This window comes from Lepidochelys olivacea, assembly GCF_965140295.1.
Source record: "Lepidochelys olivacea isolate rLepOli2 genome assembly, chromosome: 3".
NCBI classification, from domain to species: Eukaryota; Metazoa; Chordata; order Testudines; family Cheloniidae; genus Lepidochelys; species Lepidochelys olivacea.
In genome coordinates, this window is record NC_140413.1 from 210,393,021 (window position 1) to 210,406,127 (window position 13,107).

The window sequence follows — 13,107 nt, forward strand, 5'->3', positions numbered from 1 at the left end:
GAGGGGCACTATCTCCGATGCCTTTCTCCTGTCCTGGTCAGGCTGACTTCTCTGTGCCTTTCCCCCATTCCCTCTAATCAGCAGGGTCCTGGAGAAGATAAAGACAGACAAGGCCCAGGTCCTCCTGATTGCCCCAGCGTTGCCCAGGCAGCATTGGTATGGGACCCTCACGGGTCTGGCAGTAGCTCCGCAGTGGCCATTGCCATTCCACCCGGACCTGTTCTCTCAGGACCAGGGCCGCCTCCTCCCTCCCAGCCTAGAGGCACTTCACCTCATGGCGTGGCTGCTCAGTGGTTAGGCAGAGAGGAAAGGACGTGCTCAGAACAGGTTCAGCGTGTCCTCAAAAGTAGATGGCCCTCCACTTGCCAAGCTTATTTGGCGAAGTGGTCCCGTTTCTTTAAGTGGGCGGCGGACCAGGGTGTCTCCCCTGTGGCCATCCCAATCCAACTTATCCTTGATTACCTCCTCCATCTGAGGGCCCAGGGCCTGGCGCCCTTATCAGTCAAGGTGCACCTGGCAGCCATATCAGCCTTCCATTCACCAGTGCAAGGGCACACGTATTTTCCCATGCTATGACTGGCCGGTTCCTTAAGGGTTTAGACCGTCTTTTTCTGTATTTTAGACCTCCGGTCCCGCATTGGGACCTAAACCTGGTGTTGGCTCATCTCATGGGGGCCCCCGTTTGAACCACTGGCCACATGATCCTGGTCTCACCTCTCATGGAAGGTGGCCTTCCTGGTTGCAATCACGTCGGCCAGGCGAGTCTCGGAACTCAGGGTCCTGACCTCCGAGCAGCTGTACACGGTCTTTCATAAGGACATGATCCAGCTCCGCCCACACCCCACCTTCCTCCCGAAGGTGGTCTCCACCTACCACATGGGTCAGAACATTTTTCTACTGGTCCTCTGCCCCAAGCCTCAGGTGTCCAGTGAGGAGCGCCATCTCCACACGCTCAATGTGCGGCGGGCTCTGGCTTTCTACCTCGAGCAGACCAAGCCGTTCAGAAAGTCCTCGCAACTGTTTGTCGCCTTGGCTGAGCGCGTGAGGGTCCAGCCAATTTCCACTCAGCGGCTTTCCAATTGGATCACTTTGTGCATCCGCTCCTGTTATGAGCTGGCGGGTGTCCCCCTGCCACTCATTGTGAGAGCACACTCGACTTGGGCACAGGCCTTGTTGGCTGCCTTCGTGGCCCACGTCCCCATCCAGGACATTTGCAGGGCCTCCATGTGGTCTTCGGTTCACACGTTCATCTCGCACTATGCGATTGTTTCCCAAACCAGGGATGACGCCGGGTTCGGCAGGACTGTCCTCTGTCCTGGGAACTTGTGAACCACCTCCAGCAGATATAGCTTGGAATCACCTATTGTGGAATACACATGATCAGTCAGTGAAGAAGAAAAGATAATTACCTTTTCTGTAACTGGTGTTATTCGAGATGTGTTCCTCATGTCTATTCCACAACCAGCCCTTCTTCCCCTCTGTCGGAGTTGTCTGGCAAGAAGGAATTAAGGGTGGGGGGAGCGTGCAGCTCCCCTTATACCGCGCCAGGCAGGTGCCACTCCAGAGGTCGCGGGGGGTGCTCCCCCACACAGGTTCTGCTAGGGGAAAAACTTCCGGCACCGGTGCACGTGGCAAGCACGCACATCTATTGTGGAATAGACATGAGCAACACATCTCAAAGAGCACCAGTTACGGAAAAGGTAACTGTCTTTTCTGAAAACCAAATTAGGCCCTTATGATATCAGTGCAATTTGATCGTGGGTTAGCACAAGTATAGCTCAGGGTCTAATGGGGCCTACAAAAATCTATTAATGGTGATTATGCGTGACCTGCAAAGAACCCAGCTTCACAGTCAATACCTCACTTCCTCTTTCAAAGCTACTTCTAGCTGGTATGTTTAGCCTTCTGAGTAGTAAGAGCCTGATAAATGTTTCAAGTCTCAGAATGGAATTAGCAGTCAGGCTCTGGCCCAAACACCCTCTGTTGTGAGGAAACCTGGGATCTTATGAGCAAACTTCCCAGTATGAACGCACACTGATAGTTTTGGGGAAAGCATAAGTGTAAATAAAATTAAGAAGAATCGAAGAAAGGAATGTGTTAAGTTATGCGAACTGGGAAATTCCAAAACAGCCAACAGAGTGGGAAGATGTCTGGTAGAATATTAGAAATATTTTATATATTTTATTAGAAATGTTTTATTTTATATAGTTTATTGGATCACTAATTTGAAGGATAGTTTCAGTGCATGGCAGGGTAGGGGGATGTCAGAATTATCAATATTAATGTCACATTTTGGCATATATGTTAGAGAATTCTTGGAGCAAACTTGTAAAATATTGTTAAACATGCTAAATGCCGAGGTGGCATAAGCCTGGATATTGTCCAATTCCAAAGCAGCAGCTCACAATGCAAGATGGAAATCTGGCATCCTACTAGTTTACAGTGTTGTAGCCGTGTTGGTTCCGGGATGACTTGAAGAAGAGCTCCGTGTACCTCAAAAGCTTGTCTCTCTCACCAACAGAAGTTGGTCCAATAGAAGATATTCCCTTCGCCACCTTGCTGCTAATAGCCTACCGGTTTACACAGATGCGTTAAGAGCACCACACTACAGCACTAATGGAGAAGTCATAGCATAAGTGATTAGAGTCATGACAGATTCATTTAAGTTAATAAATAAGCATTTAGTTTTATTCTTTCTGAATCACCTACATTCTTATTAGGAAAATCATTACCCTCTGTTTGTCAGCAAAAGCCCTGTAATCATTATCATGTGTATGCACATTATAATCATCCACTTTACAGAGATGAGCAATAAAGGTTTCTCCCCCCACTCACTGCCATCTTGCCCTCTGAAACTCTAGAGACACTGCAAGGTCAAATATGGTCCAGAATTAAGGGTTTGTACAAATAAGATTACAAAAATTATGGCCAATAAAATCTTATTGATTTTATTCCCATGGAGATGGTTTATGTATTAAAACCTTCACCTACAGCATTTGCAAGCCAAAGGTTGCAACATTTTTCATGTGCATTTTAATCGGAAAGTTAGAACATACTGCAATCAGAAACTGGCCAAGGTGTTTCCCTGGTCCTAGCTGAGAGAAATACTAAAGTTATGTTTTTAACCCAACAGTGTTTTTTATAATGTTAAGAAGGTCCTCTCCATGGTTTAGAATTGAGCAGCAACTTGGAACTGCACTACTTCTGCTAGAGTGAATGAGGGACACTTTTCTCACCCACACGTCTTTTTCCTTTGGTTAATCCCCCTTCTGACCATTCTACTGAGAGACAGCCAGCCTTGCAGTATTCATAATCTTTATAGTTGCACTGTGAGTTATGCCTAAGGAGTGAAAGGAAATTCACATTTCAGCAGGTCATTCCATACAAAACACTTGTTCTCAGCAAGAGTCAAGTCCTCCGGTTTAGCTCTGGAATACCAATTCAAGACGATTGGCAAATTCCTCTCAGATTAAGTAGTCCTCTATTGTACCTCAAAAGCTAGGAGCAATTGTTAAAATCTGTGGGCATGGCATCCATACTATAAATATTGAGTAAACATTCAACAAAAACTGAGCAGGTCTTTCTGCTGAGTACTAGCCATTTCCTGTGAGTACCAATGCCCTGGAGTTTGTGGCTGGCCAAAGGAAGTTAATGCCATAGCAAAAGAACGTTGTTAGCTTCAGGATCACATTCCTGTCAGGAGAGTTTTATGGCTATTTTGAGAGATTTGACAGTGAAAGACTTCTGATTTACTTGGCTTGTTTTGGCAGCAATTTGTGTGTGGTTTTCCTACAGAGCTTCTGGAGACAGGCCTGTAAAATGCCATAGAGATTGTGAGGGGAGTTGAAGGGCAGGTATAGGACCAGAAACTCCTCTCAACCCTCTGAGCTGAGTTTGAACGTAATACTTGGCAATCTGTGTTTCTGTCATTAAGGTTACTAATGAGCCCAGCACACAGTGTGCATTAGGAGTTTTGGGAAGCCTTGAAGAATGGGGTTTGGCTGAAGCTTGACAGCAAATTGGTCAGGAATGCTTCCATAACACAGGAATGGTCATTCGAGAGTTCAGAGAAGCAGTGTCCGTTCTACTGCTCTCAGAAACTGGGGTAAAGCTTCACTCAGGAAAAGACATAAAAGTGAAATAAATCTGCCTTCATCCTCGTTCTGTGTGCCGTTCACAGCCATGAACTTAATAGTAGAGGGCTCCATGTCAGCTGAAGGATCCACCCAGGGGCCAGTGGTGTCGTGCTCCTGACTGCATAGTGCACCTTCCAGGGAGATGGTCCAACATAGCAGCGCTTCATGGAGGGTGCTGGGGACCTGAACGTCACTGAACAAGCTGCTAGCCACCGAAGACAAATCAGGGCATTGCACAGCTAATAAAGGTCGCATTGGTGCACCACAGCAGAGGAACAATAGTACTGTGAAGATGAGTGGATGATACATGGAATCACGGGCTCTCTCAAACGAGAGAGATTTACTAAAAAAGCAACTACAAGCTATCGCCCCAAAGAAACAGGCTTCCACACACCTTGAGCTTCAGCTTTATCTTTTTTTGTTTACTAAGGTACAAATTCTGTCTTGTACTTAGTACAGCATACAAACACTTCTAGGGATAAATCCACAAAGGTATTTAGGTAACTAACTGCCATTTTAGGCATCTAAGTCCAAAAATTGGAACCTCAAAAGCCCCACTCAGCTGCTACCTAACCCTGTTGGAATCGGTAGTCCCTAGACACCTACATTTCCACTGGCACGGTGTCCTAGGTGCTTGCATTTCTGATAGCAGGTATACAGAAAGCTACCAAACTTCTGACACTGTTGACTCAGTGCTGAAGTCCCAGCAGAGTCCTCAAATTAACTCTTTCCCCACCTGCTGGGCCTAATGCAATAATCAACAGCCCTAATGCCTGGATAGCACAGTGGCTTGAGCACTCCTTTAAAACGTAGGAGACCCAAGTTCAAATCCCCACACTCTCTGGAGTCCTGCTTCCTAAATGAGTGCCCTACTCCCTGGTCTGTTGGGTACTCTGGTGTGTAGTTTTCTCAGTCTGTCTTATTGAAGCTGTTCCACTTCATATCAAACATGTAAACATTCATTGGCTCAGAGAAAGAACATGGCTGATTGTCTGTCGCAGTGGTTTAAAGACCCAGGCTCTGGTCCCTGATCCAATGAATGTTTAAATACTCCATAGAGTGGGGCAGCTCCACTAGCCATGATTGTGGGGGGTGGGAGACCTGCGTTCACACCTTGCTCTGAATTAGGCGGCGGTAGGCTATGAACTGCTGTCTCCTGCCTGAGAGCTCTAAGCGCTGGGCTGTGACTTTGTAAGCATGGTGGTGGCACAGGCTTCTCCATGGCTTTTCTGGGGAAAGGGACTGAGTTTATTCAGGCACCTGCTCCAGGAGCGGGTTCACAGCTGCGAATCCCAGGTGGAGCTAGGTGCCTCCCTCTGACCTGGACTTGGGCACCATTCTCTCTTTGATGGGCAGGGCTTAAGCCCTAGCCCCTCCTCCAAATTTCCTATTGGCTGGCTTCGGTGGCTTCTGGCTCAGTGTGCTGGCTTCTGTGAATCCCATTCATAGCCGCTTAGCTCTCCCACTGCATGGGCGGGGCGGGGGAGCCTAGCTGGGGGCTGTGAATTCCACGGGGTGGCAGTGTGCCTCAGGCTAGCTGTTGTAATACTGAGCCTCGGTCCCCTTTGTGGATCTAGCCCCTAGTGGTACACTGCAAGTAAGCATACCATTGCAAAGCCAAATGCTTGACGTTTGCTGTTTTATTGTACCTAGGGGTGGCCCACAACTATTTTGGAATCACTGGAATTGTTTCGAAACTCCTTTATTCCCCCAGGGAAAACACAAAGGCCTCTTTGTTCCTATAGGATCGTTCATGTAATTGCTCCATTTAAAAGCAACCTCCAAAAACTTACATTTTATTAAGAAAACGTTCTTCAGAAAGCTCCCACCCAAGCATAACGTTGTTCTGTATTTTATTCTTTGAAGACTATATAAATGTTATTTTCTTTCCACCCTGGGAGACCTCTACCAATCTGTAGGCCTTGTTCACAATCAACTATCTGTACCAAATACCCAGATGCACGTAAAGTGGGAAAGCGGGATACCGGGAGGAAGCACAGGCAGGAATGTCTGTGAGGGGAGGGCTCCTGCCTCATACTGGGAATGAGGGGCGATCAACAGGTTATCTCAAGTGCTTATATACGAATGCACAAAGCCTGGGAAACAAGCAGGGAGAACTGGAGGTCCTGGTGATGTCAAGGAACTATGACGTGATCGGAATAACAGAGACTTGGTGGGATAACTCACATGACTGGAGTACTGTCATGGATGGTTATAAACTGTTCAGGAAGGACAGGCAGGGCAGAAAAGGTGGGGGAGTAGCACTGTATGTAAGGGAGCAGTATGACTGCTCAGAGCTCCGGTACGAAACTGCAGAAAAACCTGAGTGTCTCTGGATTAAGTTTAGAAGTGTGTGCAACAAGAGTGATGTAGTGGTGGGAGTCTGCTATAGACCACCGGACCAGGGGGATGAGGTAGATGAGGCTTTCTTCCGGCAGCTCACGGAAGCTACTAGATCGCATGCCCTGATTCTCATGGGTGACTTTAATTTTCCTGATATCTGCTGGGAGAGCAATACAGCGGCGCATAGACAATCCAGGAAGTTTTTGGAAAGCGTAGGGGACAATTTCCTGATGCAAGTGCTAGAGGAGCCAACTAGGGGGGGCGCTTTTCTTGACCTGCTGCTCACAAACCGGGTAGAATTAGTGGGGGAAGCAAAAGTGGATGGGAATCTGGGAGGCAGTGACCATGAGTTGGTTGAGTTCAGGATCCTGACGCAGGGAAGAAAGGTAAGCAGCAGGATACGGACCCTGGACTTCAGGAAAGCAGACTTCGACTCCCTCAGGGAACGGATGGCCAGGATCCCCTGGGGGACTAACTTGAAGGGGAAAGGAGTCCAGGAGAGCTGGCTGTATTTCAAGGAATCCCTGTTGAGGTTACAGGGACAAACCATCCCGATGAGTCGAAAGAATAGTAAATATGGCAGGCGACCAGCTTGGCTTAATGGTGAAATGCTAGCGGATCTTAAACATAAAAAAGAAGCTTACAAGAAGTGGAAGGTTGGACATATGACCAGGGAAGAGTATAAAAATATTGCTCGGGCATGTAGGAATGTTATCAGGAGGGCCAAATCGCACCTGGAGCTGCAGCTAGCCAGAGATGTCAAGAGTAACAAGAAGGGTTTCTTCAGGTATGTTGGCAACAAGAAGAAAGCCAAGGAATGTGTGGGCCCCTTACTGAATGAGGGGGGCAACCTAGTGACAGAGGATGTGGAAAAAGCTAATGTACTCAATGCTTTTTTTGCCTCTGTTTTCACTAACAAGGTCAGCTCCCAGACTGCTGCGCTGGGCATCACAAAATGGGGAAGAGATGGCCAGCCCTCTGTGGAGATAGAGGTGGTTAGGGACTATTTAGAAAAGCTATTTAGAAAAGCTGGACAAATTGGAGGATTGGGCCAAAAGAAATCTGATGAGGTTCAATAAGGATAAGTGCAGGGTCCTGCACTTAGGACGGAAGAACCCAATGCACAGCTACAGACTAGGGACCGAATGGCTAGGCAGCAGTTCTGCGGAAAAGGACCTAGGGGTGACAGTGGACGAGAAGCTGGATAAGAGTCAGCAGTGTGCCCTTGTTGCCAAGAAGGCCAATGGCATTTTGGGATGTATAAGAAGGGGCATAGCGAGCAGATCGAGGGACGTGATCGTCCCCCTCTATTCGACATTGGTGAGGCCTCATCTGGAGTACTGTGTCCAGTTTTGGGCCCCACACTTCAAGAAGGATGTGGATAAATTGGAGAGAGTCCAGCGAAGGGCAACAAAAATGATTAGGGGACTGGAACACATGAGTTATGAGGAGAGGCTGAGGGAGCTGGGATTGTTTAGCCTGCAGAAGAGAAGAATGAGGGGGGATTTGATAGCTGCTTTCAACTACCTGAAAGGGGGTTCCAAAGAGGATGGCTCTAGACTGTTCTCAATGGTAGCAGATGACAGAACGAGGAGTTATGGTCTCAAGTTGCAGTGGGGGAGGTTTAGATTGGATATTAGGAAAAACTTTTTCACTAAGAGGGTGGTGAAACACTGGAATGCGTTACCTAGGGAGGTGGTAGAATCTCCTTCCTTAGAGGTTTTAAGGTCAGGCTTGACAAAGCCCTGGCTGGGATGATTTAACTGGGAATTGGTCCTGCTTTGAGCAGGGGGTTGGACTAGATGACCTTCTGGGGTCCCTTCCAACCCTGATATTCTATGATTCTATGAAAGATTCTTTTAAGCTATCTAATTTTGTTCCAATTCTCTTCACACAGGAACAAGGACCGATGGCATATATATTTGTAATGCGGTTATCAGTTGGGTTTGATATTACTTCTGCCCTGATGTATTTTACTGTCTCTTCTTTACAGCACAAAGAAGAGACTATGGTGAACAAAGGGCCGTGCTAATATAGAATTGAAAGGAGTGATACAAGTTGGGCATCAGTTCTGAGATGCGGGTACCCCGACAGTGAGAACTAGATAGGTCTGTTCACTCTGGTATGCCATTCTAATGACACAGTCATGTAGCAGGACAAGATAGCTGTGTTACTCTCCAGTTTTTTCAGGAATGGGCTACGGTTTGATCTACACATAAAAGTAGGTTGACATAGCTACATTGGTCCATGGTGTGAAAGAAACACACCCCAGTGCAGACACAGCTGTGTCAGTGGTAGATGGCTTCCATCAGCGTAGCTACCATGTTCGGGGAAGTTCCTGCACTGAGACAAAACATCCTCTGCTGGCGTAGGCTGCGTCTATACTAGGGTTCATGCCAGCATAGCTACTGTGATGTATCTCTGTGGAGATAGAGGTGGTTAGGGACTATTTAGAAAAGCTGGACGTGCACAAGTCCATGGGGCCGGACGAGTTGCATCCGAGAGTGCTGAAGGAATTGGCGGCTGTGATTGCAGAGCCATTGGCCATTATCTTTGAAAACTCGTGGCGAACCGGGGAAGTCCCGGATGACTGGAAAAAGGCTAATGTAGTGCCAATCTTTAAAAAAGGGAAGAAGGAGGATCTTGGGAACTACAGGCCAGTCAGCCTCACCTCAGTCCCTGGAAAAATCATGGAGCAGGTCCTCAAAGAATCAATCCTGAAGCACTTGCATGAGAGGAAAGTGATCAGGAACAGCCAGCATGGATTCACCAAGGGAAGGTCATGCCTGACTAATCTAATCGCCTTTTATGATGAGATTACTGGTTCTGTGGATGAAGGGAAAGCAGTGGATGTATTGTTTCTTGACTTTAGCAAAGCTTTTGACACGGTCTCCCACAGTATTCTTGTCAGCAAGTTAAGGAAGTATGGGCTGAATGAATGCACTATAAGGTGGATAGAAAGCTGGCTAGATTGTCGGGCTCAACGGGTAGTGATCAATGGCTCCATGTCTAGTTGGCAGCCGGTATCAAGTGGAGTGCCCCAAGGGTCGGTCCTGGGGCTGGTTTTGTTCAATATCTTCATAAATGATCTGGAGGATGGTGTGGATTGCACTCTCAGCAAATTTGCGGATGATACTAAACTGGGAGGAGTGGTAGATATGCTGGAGGGGAGGGATAGGATACAGAAGGACCTAGACAAATTGGAGGATTGGGCCAAAAGAAATCTGATGAGGTTCAATAAGGATAAGTGCAGGGTCCTGCACTTAGGACGGAAGAACCCAATGCACAGCTACAGACTAGGGACCGAATGGCTAGGCAGCAGTTCTGCGGAAAAGGACCTAGGGGTGACAGTGGACGAGAAGCTGGATATGAGTCAGCAGTGTGCCCTTGTTGCCAAGAAGGCCAATGGCATTTTGGGATGTATAAGTAGGGGCATAGCGAGCAGATCGAGGGACGTGATCGTTCCCCTCTATTCGACATTGGTGAGGCCTCATCTGGAGTACTGTGTCCAGTTTTGGGCCCCACACTTCAAGAAGGATGTGGATAAATTGGAGAGAGTCCAGCGAAGGGCAACAAAAATGATTAGGGGACTGGAACACATGAGTTATGAGGAGAGGCTGAGGGAGCTGGGATTGTTTAGCCTGCAGAAGAGAAGAATGAGGGGGGATTTGATAGCTGCTTTCAACTACCTGAAAGGGGGTTCCAAAGAGGATGGCTCTAGACTGTTCTCAATGGTAGCAGATGACAGAACGAGGAGTAATGGTCTCAAGTTGCAGTGGGGGAGGTTTAGATTGGATATTAGGAAAAACTTTTTCACTAAGAGGGTGGTGAAACACTGGAATGCATTACCTAGGGAGGTGGTAGAATCTCCTTCCTTAGAGGTTTTTAAAGCAGGCTTGACAAAGCCCTGGCTGGGATGATTTAACTGGGAATTGGTCCTGCTTCGAGCAGGGGGTTGGACTAGATGACCTTCTGGGGTCCCTTCCAACCCTGATATTCTATGATTCTATGATTCTATGGGGTAGTGTAGACATACCCTAAATTTTTACTTCTTATCCCTCCTCCCTCCCAAAGACAGTCAAATAGGAGCTGATTCTGCTCCCATTAAATCAATAGCAAAACTCCCATTAATGTCAATGGAGTAGGAGAAGGCCTATAATTAGGAACATATTGTTGTTAATAATAATAATAATAATAATAATAAATAAATGTATTTCTATTATCATGGTGCTAGAAGTTCCAGTCATTGGCCAGGACCCCATGGTGCCAGGCGCTGTACAAACACAGAACAAAAAGGCAGTTCCTAGCCCCAAAAGTATACAACTTAACTATAAGACAGGAAACAACAGGTGTATAGAGATAGACAGTGGAGTACAAAGGAACAATGAGACAATAGTGGTCGACATGATCGGCCGTGGTCTCAGCACACTGGCAGCCTAACTGTTGTCAAGTTTTTTTGTAGGCATCCTGGCAAAGGAGTGTTATTTGGAAGGCACATAATGAGATCGTTTTGCGGATGTTTATAGGAGCTCCAGCCAAGCACGAGGAGCAGGTTGGGAGAGAGCACAAAGGGGCTTGTTTGAAAATGTAACAAGTGGGTGATGGAGACTGGCATGATGGGTCAATTGGAGGCTGAAGTTTACCTCTTGATAGTGATAGGTAGGGTAGAGATACGCCGTGCAAGTGGTTCAGACTGCTGGGCCGTCCAGTTTGATGGCCTGTCACCAGCAGTGACATGATGCAGCAGAGGAAGGTGCAAAAAACCTCAGTGGCCCACAGGGGAATTCCTTCTGCTAGGGCCTGACATTCCCGAAAGCATGAAGTCTTATATCCCTTAGGATAAAAAGTGACATTGTGGATGTTCACATTCTCTGTACAAATGCCTAAGACTGTTCTGAACCCTACTAAATTCTCAGCCTCCCTGATATCTTGTGGCAGTGAGTTAAACAGGCCAATTGTGCATTAAGTCAAAAGTACTTCCTTTGGTCATTTTTCAGCTTGCTTCCATTTAATTTCATTGACTGTTCCCTGGCTCTTCTATTCTGAGAGACTGAATATTGACTTTGGCTGGAACTGCTGGGCATTCAGTCCTTGTGAAAAACAGATTACTCTATTAGGTGCCTCAGATAGGGAAAGACAGACCAAATTTGAGTGGTGTTGCGACCCTGTGTGCCATGTCGCTGTTTCCTCTGAGAAAGATTTGATTTCCCCTCCTGCCCCCCCCCCCGGTTGAGAACCTCTGCGTTATCACAGTGCAATGGGAGCTGATTGCATGGGGGTAAATAACCATACCAGCTGTGAGAATGTTGAGAATCAAACCCTGCGTTTCATTCACCAAGCTAACCTCAGCCTCTCATGAAGTGGGCTGTAGCTCACGAAAGCTCATGCTCAAATAAATTGGTTAGTCTCTAAGGTGCCACACGTCCTCCTTTTCTACTTGTAACAGGGGCAGGTTGTCACATCAGCTGCAGAAATGGAACAAACAAAACAAACAGTGCAGGACTCTACCGTGGAAAATGATCCAAAGCAAAAGGGTTCTTTAAGTTAAGTCAGGGCCTGACTCATTGCTGGATTACTCCAGTTTCATGCTGATATAATTCCAATGACTGCGAAGGAGTTACTCCTGATTTACATCAGCATGCGTGAGATGATCAGTCAGGATAACCGTTTCCCGTGGCATTACATAGGTATTAACTAGTGACCCAAAGGACCCTCTTGAACTGGTTTTACACTGGTGTAATCTGATCATTTAAAATGGAATGACTCCTGATTTACACTAGTGATTAGTAAGAGATAAATCAGGCCCATGGCCATTCTAGCAGGGTTCGATCGTGAAATCATACACATAACACGGCTGTGTTAAACCAGGCTTGAAGCGTTCGATCTCCATCACAGTGAGAATGCATCCCCTGCTGCTGTTCATTGTTTTTACCATCAAATTCATTAATCAAGGTCTCCTCGACACCCAAAGCTATTCCATACTTAATGGTAGATGTTATATATGTAGCAAAAGCAACATGCCATGAATATTTCATGGCCCTTTCAAGGCTGCACTGTACAAGCAGTTCCACCTGACCCACCCAGGCATACCAAACGTGCACCTGTTTTCAACACTACACCGTAATTTATCACAGGCTAGGGAGAGACATGTAGATAATTACAATCCTCCTGCTATGGAGATTAGGGGAAGGAAATTGGCATAATGGAACCGCACATCTTCAGATGTTTCTACCATCCGGAGAAGCAAAAGTGGAAAAACACAGCCAAGATTTACCGTTGACTGAAAAATACATATTGCTATTGCAGTACGAACCATCTAGCCAAGAGCAGGGCCCCATTGTGCTAGGTGTTGGAAGAGGTAGTCCCTGCCCTGAGGAACTTACCGTCTAAACAGTCAAGGCAGACATGAGGTGGGAGGGGAAACCGAGACACAGAAGAGGGAAATGACTTGCGCGGCGTCACCGCGCAAGTCAGATGGACTCGCTCGTACACACGCTATCGTGACGTATCTCCCCCACTGGACAAGGTGTCCCGTGCTGTTGGCTCAGCAGTGGGTGGTTCACTGCTAGGGCAGGAGTAGGTAGCTCGCGTCCCGGCGGTATCCCAGGAGCCGCCGGGATACAGCTCC